The sequence below is a fragment of the Chanodichthys erythropterus genome, chromosome 12, assembly GCF_024489055.1.
Source record: "Chanodichthys erythropterus isolate Z2021 chromosome 12, ASM2448905v1, whole genome shotgun sequence".
NCBI classification, from domain to species: Eukaryota; Metazoa; Chordata; class Actinopteri; order Cypriniformes; family Xenocyprididae; genus Chanodichthys; species Chanodichthys erythropterus.
This window is the reverse complement of record NC_090232.1, coordinates 32,843,455-32,864,992: the sequence shown is the minus strand read 5'-3', so window position 1 is coordinate 32,864,992 and position 21,538 is coordinate 32,843,455. Positions and strand designations below refer to the sequence as shown.

Below are 21,538 nucleotides of genomic sequence, written 5' to 3'. Positions count from 1 at the left end.
GTTTGATTTAGGAGCATGGCTGGGAGCGGGTCCGGTGTGAACAGAAAGTATTTGTGCATAAATGCATGACTTTATGATCACCCCCTACGGGCATGTTTCAGGAGAGGCCATTAGCTTTTCTACACCACTGAGAGAGACCGAGTCCACCTACATTTCTATGCAGAATAACTATTTTTTAGCTTTCTGACAAGTATTTTGCCCCGGCCATTACTAAATTATAAAGTATTGTTTTGGACGTCTGTGTCTCGGGGTTCTGTTGGCTCTACTTGACGTGATAATGTGGGAAATTGATGTGGCAATCTTCAACTTTCTAATTATTATTTGCTAAAAACCAAGTGCCAGTTTAAAAGAGCGATAAGGTCCATTACTTAATATATTCTCTCAGTCACTTTATACGATCAAATCGATTATCAATGTTCTATGTGTATAAATGTGCAGACTGAAAGAACCAAATGTACTTGTTTTACATAGTTAGTTAATTTAACTAACTTCAGAAGGAACACGTTCAGACAATTCAACCAATCAGAAGCCATCTCTCACCTCTTTGCTACAGTTTTCCGGCATCCCTTCGCCACCCCAACTCCTCACTCTCGGCTGGTTCCTATCGTAGCCAGGGATATCAGGGGGAGTACTTCGGGTTTTATTACAGTTATATTATTACAGTTTAAAATAACTGTTTTCTATTTCAATTTATTTTAAAATGTAATTTATTACTGTGATGGCAAAGCTGAATTTTCAGCAGCCATTACTCCAGTCGTCAGTGTCCCACAATCTTTCAGAAACATTCTAATATTTTGATTTGATGCTCAACACTAGTATCAATGTTGAAAACAGTTGTCCTGCTTTTGTGGAAACCAGTTTTTTTTTCTTTTTTTTTTTTTCTGAATTCTTTGATGATATAAAGTTAAAATTACAGCAATTATTCAAAACAGAAATGTTTTGTAACATTGTGAATGCCTTTGCACTTTTGATAAATTGAATGCATACTTGTTGAATAAAAGGGGGTTGGGGGGGAAATCATACTGACCCCAAACTTTTGAACGGTAGTGACTGGACTGTAAAAGATACCTAAATACAATTGCAAAAATGCTATTTTATTTTTAGAAGTATGGTTAGTGTCTGTCATTATAATTAGCTTTAAATAATAAACACTAAATATGTGTGTTTCTGTTAGCTTGTCTATTTACAGAGACAAACGTTAGATGATCCTACAGCCAATTATACTTCATCTTTACATCTGAAGGATCTGTAACATAACATCTTGAAAATGCATGCATATACACACAGCAGTAGCTGAAAGATGTATAGCCAAACAACCATTAATATATGACAGCTCACTGTAAACAAATCTGCATTTGGTTAAACTGTTAATATTCCACTCAGAAGGGCTTTTCTGCAAGGAAAGGGTTATGAAGAGGGCGATCAATGTCGATTTAAAAAAAAAGAAAAAAAAAAAAAAAAAAGGAAGCCGTGCACATGGAGAGCTCGGAGCGGCCACGACACGTCGCAGAAAGCGTGACTCAACAATTGCTCTCTTTAATGATCGCTGTAATCTCATTCTAAATGCTCTCATCACTCCGCATGCACACGTGTATAGGTTTTGACAGCAGACGTGATGTATGCTGTGCTTTTTTAAATTATGCTTTTTCCGTGCCTCTCTGCTCCACCTGCTTTTGCATTACAATGCAGATTACACTTGTTTGTGGGGTGAAAGAGAGAGAGAAAAAAATGTTCTATTGTTTGTCGTGTTCAAAGCTCTACGTATAAACTCGCTCGGCCATACGAGAGCATACGTGCGGGTTCTGCTTACCATAAATGCCTTCACACGGACGCCGCTGTTGAATACAGGCACACCCTGCTAAGCTTGACTTTAGCACTGTGCAGAGTTTATGTACGCGCTGGTTTGTGGAGCTCGCCGACGGATCATTAAGTTGCAAATTAAGCATAGTTACATAGAGCAGACGAGTATATCCATCAGTCAGTGAAGTGTGAGGGCCTGCCACCACAGAGAAACAGATCCTACCGTCCGCTAATCCGCCCGGGGTGCCTTCTCCTCTCTTGTGTCCCCAGGTACTGCACTTAACATTCAATTTTTATTCCTATTTGCTTGCTTATTTGCCCGTCTTCCTGCTATGCCAGTTGTTTACCATCTCCGAGAAGGTTGTGTAATGAGGTAAACAGTCCACTCTACGGTGACAGTGTTTCGTAGCTGCGGAGGGGGGAGATTGACACGGCCGATGAGGAGAACTGGAGAATGACTGACAGCTGATGGGGATTCGTCGAGGGACGACGACAGGTGGGTATGCTAATGCGGGTCACGCATATACTCTATTACATTCTCTTTCTTTTTCACTCTCTCTGCCTCATTCTCATATTCCTACTGATGCCCCCACAGAGCAGGCCATGGAAAAAACAAGGCTGTTTGCTCACACCGTGCCAGTCCCAGAAGCCCCCGGTGAATACAGCACCCCGCCAGCGCTCTTAAGCCACAGCGCAAACAAGCCACATGCACGCATGCTGTTTGAACTTTCTCCTACAGTTGCAACTCATCTCTCTGTATCTTCTGGGTCTCGCTGTCTCTTTTTTTGGCTTTCTTTCCTTTATACACACAGATATTATACTTGACATTTATTTATGGCCTGGCAGAATTGTTGCTCAAATTCCCCAGCCCCTTTGGCCCTGGTTGTGGCCCCCTGACAAGGGAACTACAGCATGCTCTGTTTGGACAAACAAACACCAAAAAAACAATCTGCAAAAAGCAAGTGTATGCTGTGTGTGACTTTGATAGGTATTGGTGGTCAAAACCCCACAGCCATCCCCTAAGGACAGTGGTCTACGTGGGGTGCGAGTTCAATAAGAGGTCAGCATCAATCAGAGGACATGTCACTTCGCCTCCAGACCCGACTCTATGCTGACAGGCCTGAAAGCCAAATGTAAGACAGGGCGTGACCTTGGAGGTCATGAGGGGTCAAGTGACTTTGGGTTTGAGGAGGGCTGTGGCAAAGAGATTACTGGCGAAATGCTGAGTTTTCCAATACTAATTCATTTTTCATAAACCAATAATAGGAAGCCGGCTTTTAGTGCCTGAGAAAGGTTCGATACATGTCGCACGCATACACACTCATGCTGTGATGTACGATTTATCTAGAGGGCAGATAGAATTTTAGTTTTAATTCCCTCCAAGGGCAGGCTAGTTTAGTGCCGTAGATTAATATGCCGCTAGTGGGAGAGTCACAGATGGCTCAGCAACACAACAGCCAAGCAGCAGCTGCTTGTGCCATGGCTGCTGTGGCATCAGTGCGTGGTCTTCACAGAGGCCTGGCCAAAAGCACAATCCCTGCCTTTAGACAACAAAGAAAAATCTGCTTCATATCAATCTAGAAGTAAATGAGTGGTGAAAAACAATTTAGTTTCGACTGTTGAGATAATCTGGGTGCAAAAAGGGTCGTAAAATACTTGCATACACCCACAGCTGCATAGATTAAATCAGAGCCTTCTGTAATGCGGTGTGACGGTCTATTAGTGCAATGTTTCACTGGTAAATACAGATATCGTTACTGCCAAACCTGTAGATGAATCAGATGACATGTAACAAGGCATAATGGGCTATTGATTTTCTAACCACTCAGAGGACATTGTCGAAAATTTAATGGACTTCGGATTCTTAATATGCCTTAATATTAATAAAAAATTATCTTTATTTCATGTTAAGTCCTTGAACTGGCCAAGGTGCTTTACTCAGCAGAACAATAGTTGAATTTAACTGAACTGTATTTAAAAGGGTTGCACAATGATGCAGACAAATTAATGTTGTGAATGGTTACTATTAGACTTGTACAGCAGGCCTTTGTTTGCCGAGTCTCAATACAGCACAAGCCCTGACCCGTTCACTCGATGTGTCGTCAATAGCCATAACCATGTTTAGAAATGGGACACGGTGTAAGGACTCATTAGAAATGCACAATAGTGTCTGGTAAAGTGATGCTGATGGAGATGGCAAACATGTCTCAGTATCTCTGCGTAATTAGATGCAAATTAGCACCAATTTCAGACAACTCTATTCAAACATCAAACAAGACACCGTAGTTAATTATAACTAAGACAGGAGGTAATTTAGGCCCGTGCCCTTGCGCAGGTGTGAACAGACTTGCTAAAGGAGGAAAGAGAAGTGAGATAGAAGTGCGAGAGGAGTGAATGCCCGTTTAAAGTGGCTGTTGATTCACTCCTACCTGTTTCCAGCTCTGACGTGCTAATTCTCAACAGAAGGTGCTTGCAAAAACTACCTGAGCCAATTATTGCACATTTCTTCATTAGTGAGTGAGGGCATTAAAACTGATGGAAAGCTAGCTTAAATTTAGAGAGCTTAATTCAATTCTTTTCCAGCCATATCTTTGAGCCCCACAGCACTAATGGGTACACACTAAGATTAACATCACAGCGCTAGCTAGCCTTTTAAAGCACTACTTCACAAAACTTTAAAGAAGAACTTCTTAAGAAGTGCAATTACATGCAATTATCAAAACCGCTGTAGCAGAGGGTTGGCTATTTACGCGACTGAAATGGCTTACATGTCACTGATACGTACGATTGATATTAGTTTACATGAATAAAGACTTCTCAGCCCCTTAGCGTGCACCAAATGACACCAATGCCGAACTACAGCTGAGTTGTCCTTTTAATATCCCCCACAATTCTCGAATAATGACTGCGCGCAGACAGATACACATATGGAAGCGCGGTCCAAATCCTGTCTCCAGAGACAAAATCAACAAAACAAAATAATATAAAAATCGAATGACAGAGCTCACATTTTCCTGTCCATTTGGTATAACAGGGGGCGAAGCAGCAGAGCCTCATTTCCACTGCCGCTTCGCCTGCCCAGAACGGATGAAAATTTCTGATGAAGCAAATGCATGTGCAGGGAAGGCTTAGGTGCTACGAATCAACAGGCGTCTCCCTCAGAGAGTCTCTTTTCTCTCACTGAGCATTGATCATGTGCTACATTTGCCTCCTGCTCACAGAATGAAAGGAAAAAATGAGGGTGTATTTACAGGGGCTTGTAATGATATCATATATCAGACTGACCCACTGGTGTAATGATTTTGCAAAAATACCTCACTTAGAGAAAAGCAGAGGACACTGCATGCTGCGATAGACTGTCGCTGAGCAGCCCCTTCTAAGGGATGTTGTTTGGGAGCAGGGGAGGAATATGAAAATAGGGATTTATGTTATGTCGTATGATGCAATAAACATCTAAAAATCTCTTTGATATGGCAGATGGAGCTCAATGCCAGGGATTTTCCTCTACAGAAATCAGGAGACTTCCCATGGTGCCGCCGCTCGTTTCCTGTGATGGTGGGAGTACAAGACGTCATGATTTTAACTTATTATTAGGGCTACCAATCGATTGCAATATTTAGTTGATATGAGGATTAAATGATGCGCATTGATCCCAATTATAGAGCAATAATTATGAGAAGAGCACATAAAATCATTTCAAAGATGTTGCATTATTATATTAAGGCAGACAAGTAAATCAACATGGAAAGTGCTTTAGAAATAAATATACGTATTGGTAATGTTATAATAAGGTTTCATTTGTTAACATTAGTTAACATGAACTAACAATGAAACATATTTCTACAGCAAGGTTAATGTTAATTTCTACATTTACTAATACATTTTTAAAATCAAGTATTGTATTTAATGCACTGTGAAATAACATGAACAAACAATGAAAAATTGCATTATTAACTAACATTAACAAAGATTAATAAATGCTGTAAAATATGTTGATCAGTTTATGTTATCTAAAGCATTATCTAATGTTAACAAATGGTATCTTATTGTAAAGTGTTACCAAAATATTTTATATACTACTAATATCAAACTATACATGGGATATCTTTGGCAGTCATCTTACATCTTGCTGTGTTTAAAAGTAGTTATACTCAGAGAAAACACATTTTGAGACCTTTATACATTCTGTTCCACATGGTTATGCTGCGTCTGTCTGTTTTATGAATGCCAGAATTTGTTCTGTATGAATGGCTCCACAAAAAAACTTCTGTACAGGTCAGAAGACAGCATGGTGTGGTTTTTTTTTGTTTGTTTGTTTTTTTTTAAAACACATTACTTATCTTATAATTAACCAGATTAAATTACCACATTAAATTAACAACCCTACTTATGAGTTATGATGAGCACTTTCCATTAAACAAACGGCAGTCAGCAGAAAGTTTCATTGTACGTCTCTGTAATGCAAGATGCGATACTACGAGAACTGAACATCAGTTCAGGCCTCCACGGAGACGTGAGCAGAAAAAGAGAGTATCTATTGTCACTAGTGCTCGCTTTTTCTCATAGAACTAGAATATTAATATGCCACCCTCTCCAGGAGACGTGCTCTCTCATACACCCACACTATGGAACATTTTTTCCTCTTCTTTTCTCCCTCCTCAACCATCCCTCCATATCTCAATGTACGTGCACCCCATGCAGCTCAACACAAGCTGGATTATGGGGTGGGAGGTGTAGGCATGGGGCAGACACAGCTGCTGCTGTCCCTTACGAGAAGGGACTCCCTGGGGTGACCCTTGTGAAAGAGGGAGGCCGGCTCAGCTAAGCCACTTCATTCAGCGGCCCAATGGCTCCCTGCCGGGCTCAGGCCAGGGGCTACACCAAGTGAAAGAGCAGCAAAGGCTAGGGCAAGGATAGAAATGCATAGAAAGAGTGAAACGAGACTGAGAAAAAAAGAGCAAGACTGGGATTTGGAAAGGGGGGTTATTGGTGGTGGTCATATTTTATTTATTCTTTTTTTTTTTTTTTGAAGTACTTTTCTGCTGTTGTGCGAGTCATGCAGATCCCAGATAATTGTTGCGCTGTCAGAAAGATTTCCAGCACGGCAGTACGCCGATCTAACCCACAGAAGGGCTAAATAACAACAATCACCATGATCATAAAGAGCAGGGCCCACGCTGGAGAACTCTATTCAGGCTAATCAGGAGTCCCACTGTTTTAGTGCGTCGGGCACAGCACAAAGACCTGCTAGCAGGACGCCTGGCCCGCCATCACCACTGCAACCTGGCTAAATGGAGCAGGTGATTTCCTAGCCTCCCCTCGGACCCGGCCAATCATACTCACAGGCAGGTGGAAGGGAGGGTGTATCAAGGTACACTGCGAGGGCAATGCTAAATAGTCCATGTGGTGGAAGCAGAGTGCAACGAAATCGCTGCTACACCTACACACACACACTGTGAGTTTCATCCATGCTGCAGGTAATAGCAGGTTTGCGAGACAAATGAGGCTGCAGATAAGAAGGTCCAAGCAGATGGAAAAGGAAAGGGTGGGGTCAGAGCCAAGAATATGAACCCATATGTCTGACACTGGCTTAATAAGCAGGAGTTGTGCTGATGGCAGCAGCTAGCGATCGCCCCATAGGGAAGTGAACACAACCTCCTGCTGAACCCAACACATCACACACACTGGACAAGTACTGCAAAAATACAGCCAGCTTTGTCCTCCGAGCACAAAACAACGTTGGGGAAAATATTCATAATTCCATTTCGGGCGAAGCTGGGAGGTGCTATGGCGCTTAGGGTAAAACTTGGGCTACAAGACATGCCGGTTTGTAGTTTGGCTTGATTTGTAGCCTAATGTGACCTGCAGATTTATTTGAAATGGGCTTTCGGCCCAGAGACCAATGACAGTCTCCAGTGAGGGCAAATATACTGGCATTACATCATTCTGTCTCCCTGGGTCTTAAAGTGACACTGCCGCAATTAATGCCTCCTGCTTACACTGTCAATACTGAACAGGCTAACAAACAGACAACAGGAACAGCCCTAAACAAAAACACTGTTCCTGCAGCTTGCTGTTAGATCCAATAATCAATATGTGTGTATACAATGCAAGTTAATCATAAACGGACCGAAATCAATGGCAGTTACGAGATTGTAATTTTCCCGAGAGTGGTTAAATGATTTAGTTTGTTGGTTGTTGGACTGCTCTCAGCCTCATTCTTTCAGAGTCCACCGGTAAACTGAGGCTGCAGCGCATTTTTCGTTGCCCTCGCAGTCACTCGACGTTTCATGAATTGCTTTTCAATTGCATTCTATTGGATATCACTAGGGTTTAACGGTTTGTGATATAAAATGCTTATAAAGATTGATGGAGGGGAATTTATAACCTTAAGCCACTACCTGTTGGGCTGGCGTAAGTGTACGAGCGTGTTTATTAGATACGGTCTCTTCAATCTCGCTCTCTCTGTCAGTGTGTATTGTATCTGACTCAGTCAACCTTTCCTTTTTATTGCTGCTGGGTTGCGCTTCTTGTTTAAACAGCCAGATGCACGCTCATGAATAAATTAATGTTTACAAACCAGATTGGCTGCCATAAAGGAAAGGTCAGAGAGGCTGTATGTGTTACTCTCCTTTTCTGCTCCTCACTCAATTTCTGCTTAGCCTAATGCAACATTCTTAAGGGCAATGTTCTCATGTCCCGATTATCCTGCTGGAACCTACCTGGATTAGTGTTATTCCAACACTAAATCCGCAGCATGCCCCGCTGACCGTGGCTAGGGCTTTTCTGGCATGAGGTTGCATTTTTCACTAATCCAGGCTTCACATACTCTTCTTGGATCCTAAACCTAACCCTGACCTAAACCACACAACTGGTTTAAGGCAAATTTAACAGGGCAACATCTCCTGTTCATGTCATTGCTGCATATATTTGACATCAATCTAACATAATAAAAGCCCTTTATACTGTACATGTTATGGTCTATATTTAAAGTAATAGTAAAAATATTTTCTTTTATATATAACATACATAAAACTATTGGAGGTGCAAAGCTAAACACAAACTCATCAGATAGCATGGGCACACACACACCTGTATACACATACACACACCTCCTAAGTGACAACTGTGATGAAAGAGTGTGAAGTTGTGCTACGTAAGGGTGTGAGTGTCTCATAGCAGACAATATCTGATGGTAATGTCTTAGCGCAGCCGCAGATGATAGAGCTGTCATTCATCTGTGCCGTCTGTCACCTCCTGACATGCAAATTGCTCTAGTCAGAAGCTCTGGCCAAATAAAATATTCATTCTCTTGTCTATTATCTGCCACATTACATTCGCTAATCATTTTTCCCGCCTTGGAATACTCGCGGTCCGCCCTTCTCTCGCTCACCTCCGACTGTCTGCTGACAAACGCATCTCAATCTCCATCAGTGAGCAGCCCGCATGACTCTCTCCGCCAACAAATTATTAGCATCAAATCTCCCGTCATCTGCAGGCTATTTGTGGTGTGCCAACATCATTTCCTGCCCGGCGTGGCGAAATCGATTGCGGGAGAGGGAAGCAGAAAAACCATTACATTTCCGCTCAAAAGCTGGATTCCCCGCTCTACCCCCTTCCAAATGCCCCACGGAAAGGAAACTAAAGATAAAGTTAGGGTACAAAAACTTGGGGTAAAAGTCAGCGAGCCAAGTTAGTTTAGTGCTAATTGTGTTTATAGTGTACGGAGAGATGGATCTTTTTAAACTACACTGATTGTGAAAGTATTCAGCCTCTCATTACTTCTTGACACTGTAATTAGTGCTAATGAGCACAAATTGCACTGTGTGCTTACAAGTATGTTTGTGTGTGTGAGTGTGTTTGAAAGAAGCATAGGCATGTAACTTGCCATAAGGCATTCAGGCCTCAAAAAAAAAAAAAAAAAAAAAAAAAAAAAAAAAAAATATATATATATATATATATATGTATATTTATACACACACATATACATACATACACATACATACATATAAAGTAAAATAATAAAGTATATATATATATATAAATAAAAAAAAAATCATGAAATAAAATAAAATACGCAATGCAGCCACAGAATTACCTCCGCAGATTGAGAATTGTAATGGATGCTCTATGTTCAGACTATTTCAACTTTGACCCTGTTAGCCTTTGACCTTTTAAAGCACAGCCAATGATTACCAGACTGTTCCAAGGCACATCATGAAATGGGTGGTGCCAGCGTGGGAATCAAGACAGAAAAGAGTCTGATCCTTGACTCTAGGACATTCGCCACAAATTTATGGGGCCAGAACAAAATTATATGAGTGGCTTCCAACTTCCTATACCATAAATGGCCTTTGGGGGGTTTCTTTCACCACAGCACTCGGCACAATGTTCCAGGTTGTTCTCTATGACAATGACGATGGTCCTAGATACAAGCTCAAAGGCATATCGACAAGTCAGAGAGCAAATATCATAGTATTGGGTAGATATCCAATGAAAATCAACTATTATAATGTTAGGGGCAACTCTTTTCATATGAATAAGGTAAGCCTTGTGTTAAGAGGTGGGCTTGAAGGAGCCTTTATTTCTTTATTTTATTTCTTAGTATATTTATGATAGACTACATACGACACAGACTACATATGTGTCTGTTGGAAATTAATGGTGTTATTCCACCATATGGACCACCATAGAAACTCATCTGAGCATCTGTGTAACATTTTCATGATAGGTCTCCTTTCAGCTGGAGCCACATTTCGAGTATGGCAAACCCAGCAATCTTTTTGGTCTCTCTGCTAATGTTTGACAAAGAGACAGAGAGTGACAGATAGAGAGCTAGAGAAAGAGCTACAGATGGCATGGAGTTCCTGCCTCAGATTGTTTGGCCTCTCTCTAGTTCAAACCCAATAGCTCATGTTCAGCGTTGGCCCGCAGAGATCGGCGATTCCCCACATTTCTACTCCTCTGTTATACTTCCACACTAATTTCACTTCTAAACGTGCCAAATCACTCTAGTAAATCACACACATTCTCGCATGCACGCAGCGGTCATGCTCTGGGAACATATCATTTGGCATTTAGATATGAGAGCCAAAAAACAGACAAAAACAAACACATTTCAATGACTGTCATTATCATTTTACTGTTCAAAAGGGGGGAAGAACAGAGAAGTGGCGAAGCATTTGAAGTCTTTAAGCGGCTTAGGGGACCGTGGACAATGGTGTAAAATGTTGGGCTTTCTTCGAGGGGCGTTATTTACTCATTTCACGCTTTGTTGGTCACGACTGCAGGATTCGAAAGGCGGCAGGGCACAAAAGGCCGCATCGACGCAGGACCGGCTAATCTAGAGGCTTGCTCGGTTTCACACAACAGGCTTACTGCATAACGGCAGCCATGAACACCAGGGCCTCTATACAGCAGCCGGACAATCACCCACTTTTATGCTGCAGCTCTGCTTTTCAAAAGCCCGACCGGTATTGGGTCTTTGTCTGGACAAAAATCCCAGAGAAAATGTTTGGTTGAACTTAGCAGGGCTTTTAGCAGGCGGCAGACAAAGAGGTTAGCATGTAGAGCTTGAGAAAGAGACTTAGCCAATGCAGCACAGTCCCTTAGTTTCTAAGAATTAGACACTTCACTTTTTTTTTTTTTTATAAAGAAGAAAATGAGAGGTCTCGAGTGATCGTTTTGGAATGACCATAGTCCACAGTCTAGGGTGACCAGGTGTCCATGGCTGTGCATTTAAAACAGCTAGCCCAGTGAAATAACATTTAATGTGGTAGATCTTCTAAATTTCTAAATTACATGGTGCAGTTAACTAAGAAATTCCTCATATGAAAAATATCCAAAACTAAGGAATTCCTCATGAAAAAAAAAAAAAAAAAATCAGTGCTTTTTTGAATGCACCATGTTGTTAGTCAGGAATCATTATTACGGGGGGTGCCGTGAGTTATTCTTTACACCTCACATACTCTGTCATACTATAAATTACAATTAGTCATCCGAAATGTAATTTAGAGTACTATGACAGCGTATGATCAACCAAGGTCAAAATACACAAAACCCCATGCAATTTCCCTATAGAATTTGACATTTTTAGAAAACACTGAAAACAATTTATTGATATATTTCAGAAATCTGGTCACCTAAAGCTAGTTGGAGGGTCATGTATCGATCATAGGGCTAACAGTAGCTTGCACTCAGAACGTATGAGTGCTGCTGAGGGTTCATTTTTTCCCCATGGGGCAACAGCCGTTCCGTTGCACTGACTGTTTTCTGTGATGGATATGTGTATTTGCTCACTCAATCTTCTCCAGTTCCTGTAGTCTCTCTCTATATACTTCATGTTTCTCTCTTTTTTTCCATTACATTTTCCCAATAAAAACCACAGGGCACTGGACCCTCTTTTACCACTGGAAGCCTGGAAGGTGACAAATAAGTTCACCCAAACAGCCCTCAAAGGTTAGGTCTGCAATAAACAGAGAGAATATATATATAGAGAGGCATCCAGAGAAAAGAAGCAAGAGGGAGGAATAAAGAGAGGGAAGGAAGACGACAGGCGGATTGATGGCAGGGCAGCGAGTCTGGTTTCACTCTAGGCTTTTCCTTAACTCCAAGGCATTATCCATTCAGCTGTCACACACACAAACACACACATACAGCCAAGTCCACCACACTGAGGGGGTATGGTGACACAAAATGGAAGAAAGTCCACTGCCAGACCACTGTGTCCTCCAAGAACCAGAGCTCTCCAGCTGAGCTAAAAGCAGAACAACTTTCTACTCTCTTTCTCACTAACTTTTTCAGTCTCTCTCTCTCTCTCTCTCTCTCACACACACACACACACACACACACACACACACACACACACACACACACACACACACACACACACACACACACACACACACACACACACACACACACACACACAAACACACACACACACACAAGGGGGACTTTCCATAGACAAAATGATTTTTATACTGTACAAACTGTATATTCTATCCCCTAACACTAACCTACCCCTAAACCTACCTATCACAGAAAACTTTATACATTTAAAAAAAAAAAAATTATAAGCTGTTTTCCTCATGGCGACCAAAAAAAATATGTCCCCACAAGGACAAACATTTTGGATATTTCTGTCTTTGTGGGGACATTTTGTCCCCATAATGTAGGATTTACCAGGACCACACACACACACACACACACACGTTTGATTTTCTATCATAATGGGGACTTTCCATTGACTAGTGGTTTTATACAAAGCTGATGATATTTTTTTTTTATCCCGTCCCTAAACAGGAACCTTGAGGGGGACGTTAGCTGTAGACAAAACCAGGATGATCTAAATATGGACATAGAATAGGCCGCTATTGATTTGATATAAAGTTAATTATATTTAATAAACTAACCCTACCCCCAATAGAAAATCTTCTGAATAAATATTAAAATAAAACCATTTAAAAATAAATATATAAATACATTTAATTAATGTATTTATTAATAATTAATTAGCTTATTAAACATTCTTTTTTTATTTATTTTTTTTTTTACATATGAATTATTTTTGAAGTATAGCTGTGTAAGTGTGTTCTCGCCATCTTTATTTTTAAAAATTGTATTCATTATACCCATGCTTTCTGATCAAAACACACTTACACAGGAAAATTAGAAAAGTGCTTTTTTTGTCACCAAAATGAGGAGAAGATGAAAAGAATCCTCTAATTAGAATCTGATTAGAAATGTGTGAGGTGCTTTGAGTGGAAGTACTCTATAGTTTAATAAATGTAAACCCATAATCTATAATTCCGGTGACAGTGAACAGGGGGAGGGAAAGTCCCTTTGCTTTGCCTCAGATTAAGATAAATAAATGTCTCTCTTCTCCCACGGCAGAGAAGAGGGGATCACTCAAAAAAAAAAAAAAAAAAAAAAAAAAAGACACAGAAAACTCATTACAACCTGGTGGTAAATGAAAACGAGAGTGGGCTGTGGACATACAACACTCACACACACATCCACACAACTGCACACAGCATAATTGTTTGATTTGCTATGTGAATGCGCTGTGTGAATCAAAAGAGCGTGTGTTCTGAGCGGAGAGAAGGGGACAGTGTGCAGAAGTGTACAACAGCGCTGTGCATTAAGGCAGACGACCATAAAAACTCTACAGGGTTGCCCTTCATTGATAATGAAAGTGATTCTGAAGATTGTTTTAAAAAGGGGAAAAAGCTGAAATATGCCATTTCCCTTTTTTCAAGGGAAGAAACAGTATGTTTAATGACTGCAGTAAACCTATAGAGAGGGAGTGATATTGATCTGTACTGTATGGAGAAGAAATGTGTGAATGATGAAAGGCTACGGTAAAAGACAGAGTTAACGGATCTTTCAGTGGTGGGAAAATGTCATTGTGGTTGACATGTCCATATGGCCTCCTAATGGCTTTTATGTATGTTGTATTTTATAGCATGTAGGAGGTCTTGTATGTGATCACACACACACACACACACACACACACACACACACACACACACACACACACACACACACACACACACACACACACACACACACACTACAGTTTTTGCCACAATTTGAGGCTGTAAAAAAAAAAATAATAAAAAAAAATAAGTATATATATATGATGATAACATTCTCTTTGATTTTATTGCTGATCTGCTGATAAATATATTATTAAAATGTTATCTAGCCTTCAATCTGTTTTGGAAATTTCAGGCCAAATAAATTTATTTTAAAGTGATTTTAATATTATTGAATTTAAAGTGAATTTAATATTATTATTACAGTATTTTCCTTTTGTACTGTTTAGAGCATAGCTAAAGGAAACAACTCCAAACACACATAAACACACTCCCAAAACCAATGGTGCCATGAGATTGTGTCTCAGTAGACAATTCTCTCTCTCTGTGACAGCTGTCTGCTTGAACTAGTGGGCAAGCAAAAAAACAAAGAGGGAATGAAAGAATAAGTGAGATAGACTCAAGAGAGAGAAAGAGAGAAACAGAAAGAGAGGGACACTAATCCAGAACAGCACCTGTTATTCTGTTTGTTCCCACTGGAGGAAAAAGACCTTCTCTGTAAACACCTGCACACGGATGGCAAATCCGCATATTGCATGCATGGAGTGCACTCTACTTACAGCATGATATGGTGGTACCACTTTAGCCTCTTGACCTCCATATGGCTGAGAAAATCCCTTTGAGAGATACTGTACTCACTGCAGAGCTGCCGCTGCAGTGATCATATTATATATAATATATATCATTATATTAAATATGTGTGTGTGTGTTTGTGATTTATAAGGACACAATTTTGTATAATGACATGGGTATTATACTGGTATTACGACGTAACATGATTTATGAGGACATTTCATGAGTCATCATATTTAAAATAGCTTTAAAAACATACTAAACAATGTTTAATTAAAAATGTAAAAATGCAGAATGTTTTCTGTGATGGGTTGATTTAGGGTTAGGGGTAGAGTAGGGCGATAGAAAATATGTTTTGTACAGTGTAAAAACCGTTACGCCTATGGAATGTCCTCACTAAGACAGAAAAACAAACCTGTGTGTGTGTGTGTGTGTGCACACACGTTTTTGTGACATATCAGGACACAAATTTGTATAATGACATGGCTATGACATAGGTATTACAAGGAGAGGGTGACTTATGAGGACATTACCCCATGTCCCCAATTTTTAAAAAGGCTTATATAAACCATAATGAGTTTTTTTTTTTTTTGAGAAAGTAAAAATGTGCACAATTTTCTGTGATGGGTAGGTTTAGGGGTAGTGTAGGGCGATAGAAAATATGGTTTGTACCGTATAAAAAACGTTACGCCTATGGAATGTCCCCACAATTCACAAAAACAAACCTGTGTGTGTGTGTGTGTGTGTGTGTGTGTGTGTGTGTGTGTGTGTGTGTGTGTGTGATGTTACATGAGTTTCTAGCAGGCCTGCTCTTTGTCCGGAGAGGTGAAAAACATGCTGTTTTAAACACACATTACCAGCCTAGAGCTTTGGGCTTGATGAATTCTTGAACAGTTAGACTTAAGCATGTTTCTGTTTGAAAGTGATCATTTCTTAGGGCTCAATAATTAAATAAATCCAAAAATTACATTAAGGTCTGCTTTGATACGCTGGCTTCAGGGTTAGACACTGAGCGGAGAGGATGAAGGTTGATACGAGCATGCAATTCCAGTGCTAGTGTGGGGTGGACTTTGATTACATTTTGCTTTAATGAGCAATGGGCTTTTACTAGAGGTACAACAGATCCCATGGAACATAACCGTATGGTTCACAACAAGTTTGTACCGTGGTTTATCTCATGTCTTGGGAACTGTTAGTGTATCGGTTTTCAGAACCTGTTCAGAACAGATTTTTTATTTTTTTTTACAGTGTGTTGCATTTTGCTGCAGTATATGGCTTTTATGTTTTCTATATCATCCAATAACAGTAATAAAATATCGGTTATCAATATAAAATCTCAAACAAACAGTGCACCCTTTAAAAAATACTACATTATTACTGAACCAAAAACATGACCACAGTACCTGTGACACAAAAAAAAGCTGTGAGGAATTTTAAACATTAGGCTTCTGCTTGTTTTGTTTTTGTTTAGTTTTTTTACCCAGAAAAAAAAAACAAACAAACATCATTGACACAGTCATGCAAAGATGTGCTCAGTTGTGTATCATTTCACAAATGCCATTTCCTGCTTTTGTTTTGATATGCCTTTTAATCACTTCAGTAGTAAAATGTCACCGGTGATACAGTGTTTCTGTTTCTAAGATCATGTAATGACACAGTGGACTGGCACTGAGGGAGTCGGATGAAAAAACAAAACAAAAAAAACAAACAGATTGAATACGATTAAAATGGTAAAAAAAAGGGGGAAAAAAGAACCTTAAGAACCAAGGCGATAAAACAAGCTCACATGTGCATCACTTATTAACAGACTTCTAATCAAACTCACAAACTACAGAGACAGTAACACATGAAAACTGCCTGTAATTTGTTGTGTGAGAGAGTTGTGTGAATGTATCAATCTAAAAGCAGAGGATGAATCTGTTTAAACTTAGAGCTTCTCTGACACATGGCTAATTGTGGCGTATCTGTCCTTTCTCTGGTGGCACGTCTAATTAGAAATGCCTTGTTTGTGTGTAGGCTTTGAAGCCGTCCCTCCATGATCAGTAAGTAAACAGTTTCTCTGCCTCAGATCCATGAGAGGCCCATCTCTGGTCTGGGTTTATGTTTTACGATTCATCAGGGCCCATGCAGACTACAAACACACCTTTTTTCATTGGCTGTTACTCTTTCATAACTCATGCTCTCGTTTCACTGAAGTCTCAGATGTTTCTGCTGAAATTCTTTTGGAGAAATTTATTTACACTATTCGTTAGATGCTTTTATTTATTTTTGCATTTGAGGTATATTTTATTTATTTTTTGTATCTTAGCAAATCTGAGCACAGTTTGAGATTGTTGAAATCACTTCTGAAATTTAAGAAGGGATTTCTAAGGTCTTTTTCCTCAGGAGAAATATCTCCATTTAATCTCATTGCCGTCTAGGAGAAACAACTGAGATAATGTAATTTTCCTTCCTATGGGCAGACACACATACATAGAGGGGGTCATAAAATGTGCACACACACAACATTCTCACACACACGCTCACAGATTCAGTTCACACGGGGTCTCAAAAACTCAAACGCATGCATTGGAAAAACATTACAAGACGTCAGTGGGACGGTCTCTGGCTCAGAGAGGTGGAGGAGGCTATAAACACATATAGTGTTTCAATTAAAGTCCCTATTGCTGTGGCCCAGACTCAGTGCCAGCTGTGTGTGGTTACAAAAGCAATGCGGTGGCTCCTTCCAATAGCCCTAAAAAGGCAAAACCACCAAAGCACTTTAACTCCCTCACCGAGAATAAAAAAAAACGGGGATGAAACAAAAACAGAAAAGAGAGGAGCGGGGGACACGCTAAGTGGAGTGCAGCAACATTAAGGGCATATTAAAACAAGATGGCCGACAGCTGGTAATGCAGTTTATGTTGGGTGCAGGCTGTGCCGGCACTCATTAGGGCACAGTGCACCATCGAGCCGCCTCGTTCTCTCTCTTCCCCTCTCCCGTAGCCCCCGAAAAACACAAAGCTTCCTCATAATGTTCCCAAGTGTGTAAATCATTCCAAAGGCTGACACAAAGTACACTGTAAGCCGCAAAAATAATTAGGGCCAACTGCAGCTACCGCCTTTTCTTCCCTTCTGCCTCGGTTTCTTCTTCCCAGCCTTCAGCGCCCACATGCTTTCCCTTCCGTCAGGCAAATAAAACCTTCGGTCCACACTAAAACCAGGGGAACATTAAAGTTATAAAAGTTGGCTGATGAGGCATAAGGTGTCCCTTACCGGGTCTAACATGCTGGGGTAAAACATGCTATTTAACTTCCTCCCACTTTTCTCTGCAGACCTCTCATTTAAAGTCTAGGTGGAGCTCGTCTTACTTTTATGTCCTCTCACTTTAGATTTTCACATTCTGTGGCCCCCATCTCTGACGCATTTATCAGCTTTCACCCTCTTTTTCTACTCCAACACGCACTCACTCTCCTTCTTGCTGTCGTCCACGTCTGATATGATACCAGACAGGGTTACATGAGCCCTAAGGCTGCCGAAAAAGGGCGAGGGAGAAGGAATGAGTGAGTGAAGTAGAGGAGGAGAGCGACATGACTTCACAGAGCTGCTGGCAGCGTGTCCTATGTACTGGCCCTGCTAACCCGATGCCGGAAAAACAGGAAAATTCGGCCACACTCCTCCAAACAGCTGCCAAAACCTCCTCGACATGAAAGCCGGAGTGAGACAGCGGGAGGAATTCAGTCGGCTGGGCCCTCAATCCTGTCCTTATCATTCCATTACGCTCCAACACGGCCTCAGAGATGCACTTCACAAACACACTCAAACACTCTGCAGTGTGGACATATGGAGTAAGTATGAAAAATAAGGTTAAAGAGGACATGTATATGATAATAACAAATGAGAGTTGGAAAAATACAGAATTTAATAACTGACCTGTCAATTTAGGAGATGGAATTTGAATTGAAACTGACAAATCTTACAGTACGTTGAACTGAATGACAGGAAGTGTAATTTACTGAACTGCAGTTCGGGGTAATTCAATATAATAGCAATTTCAATAGTCCACCACAAGCAACAACACATAAATAATTGTCTATTTATTTTCTGACATTAAAAATTAGATCAAAAGTGTGTGTGTGTGTGTGTGTGTGTGTGTGTGTTCAAAATATTTTTATCCAGCAAAGATGCATTAAATTGGGTCCCACTTTATATTAAGTGGCCTTAACTACTACAGTATGTACTTACATCAAAAAATAAGAACAATGTACTTATTGGGTTCATATTGAATTGAAAAACACTTTTGCAGCTATTGAGGTGGGATACGGGTAAGGTTAGGGAAAGCTTTGGTTGTATGGTTAGGTTGAAGGATAGGGGTAAGGTGTAAGGGATGGGTCAACAGTGTAATTATAAATGTAATTACAGAAATTAATTACAGATGCAATTACATGCAGGTGTTTTTAAATTATAAGTACAATGTAAAAACATGTATGTACACAATAAGTACATTGTATCAAATGATTAATTTAAAAGTAAGTACACAGTAGTTTAGGCCACTTAATATAAAGTGGGACCAAAAACAAAAACAAACAACAACAACAATACATTGCACTATGGGAATTAAAAGGCCAGTGCCCGGTTGCATAAAGCACCTTAAGTGTAATTTTCCCTTAAGATCACCCTTATGTTTCCCTTAAACTTAAGGGTGTTGCAGAAAATAACCGTTAAGTGTTACTTAAGGGTTTCTTTAGGTGAAACACCATAAACCCTAAAAATTTCCCTTAAGTATGTATTTTTCACTTAAGTAATCTTTTAAAAAACTGTAAGTGTTGCATAAAGCCCCTTAACCGTAATTTCCCTAAGTATAACATAAGGTTAGGAAAACTTCACCTTAAGTGTTATACGGAGTGAGCAGGTTCAATCCAAGTCTTCTAACGAGACACGATCGACCGCTTTATATGAGAAACAAATTGTACTTTAGCGGTTTATTCACATAAACATTGATGAAATCACATATGTAGCACATATCTTATATGGTCAATGGAAGCGCAAACGTGCGTGCATCACACACAAAAACAAACCTCATTGGTTCTTGCGCGCACGTTTGACCTTCCGACACAGCCGTAATCATATGGATGTCTTTCAATAAATGGACATAAATGATGAGAGAACATAAAAAATATCCTTATTTGCTATCCAAAGATGAATGAAAGTCTTATGGGTTTAGAACGACATGAGGGTGAGTGAATGACGGCAGAAATCTCAATTTTGAGTAAACTATCAATTTGAGTTTCTCGTCTGGTCGTTCTCTTTCATATTTGGTTTTCTTTTTTGTTTTCCTTATCCATCTTATGTTGTTTTCTGTGAAAACTTACCACGATATGTATTAACAAATAACGTGTCAATGGCAACAGTAGAATTTTATAACGGCAAAACCTGGGTTGCTGTCGTGAAACACTTAACGGTTTCCCTTACCTAAGTGAACAGTTTAAGAGATTATATGAAACACCCTTAAGTCATTCCCTTAGTTAAGGGGAAATCACGCCTTAAGTGTCATACTTAAGGGAAAAACTTAAGGTGCTTTATGCAACCGGGCACAGGCCTTTAGGTAGCCAATGATGTGCTGTTTTTAAGTCAAATAACATTTGAATGTCCCTCCAAAACTCTCTTTCCCACCGTCACTTTCACACGGAAGACACCTGTTGAAGTGCTCCAGAAATTGCTCTATTAACCTCATTTCTAAACATCTCTTCTCAATGGGGATTTTTTGCAAGTATTTTTATTCACAGATCAACTTTGTCATAGTTTTACTGTTAATTGAGAAAATATCAATGTTTCCATATGGCAAGGCTGTACCACAGTGGATTTTGTTTTATAGATAGTAGCATCAACAATATGACTGCAGTCATTTATTTGAAGTGTTTATTGTAGTATAGTTGTATTCATGTATAAATACGACAATTATTTCTTCTTTTCAGAAAATGAATACAACAATATTCTACAGAAAGGGCAATAGGAAGAGTGCAGTTAGCTCTTCCATGTGATGAGAGTGAGAATGAGTTAGCCAAATGATAGGGAATAATAAGGATTAAATTATGAATCATATCAATAAATGAATCATAATTTTATAGAAAAAACTATAAATCTCAATCTCAATGATGCACATTGCACATGATCCTGATGGACATTGGGGAGTGGCATCACAGCTGATACTTAAAATAAAAGACAATCCTCGGCATACTCGCCGTAGTGGAAGTCATGCTGACTGTAACCAAAGCAGTACATTTTGTATAGCCATGCAAAAAAGACCAGCTTGGTTTCTGGTGCTTAAACTAGTTGACCAGTAAACTGAGCAATTGAAGCTGACCAACCATCATAATCATTCAGATGAATCGGGTTGACTTAGAAGTCTTGCTGTTTAAGTAGGTTGGAAAGCATAGTGGGGACACCAGCACAGCAGCATCCCAAACACACCATATGCTGGGGACCACCTACGCTGGTCTTTTCAGCGGGGAGTTAAAACACATACAGATGAATCCTGCACACAGTGAAAGAGCGGCAGTCCTCAAAGCAGTGAGAGATGGGAGACC

The 21,538-nt window shown here is 40.0% G+C and overlaps 1 protein-coding gene across 2 annotated transcripts in view; it reads right to left on the bottom strand.

The window, feature by feature from the left end:
- Positions 1–21,538, bottom strand: part of tenm3 (teneurin transmembrane protein 3) — a 284,146-nt gene that overhangs the window by 166,032 nt on the left and 96,576 nt on the right. The gene's annotated exons all lie outside the window — the stretch shown is intronic.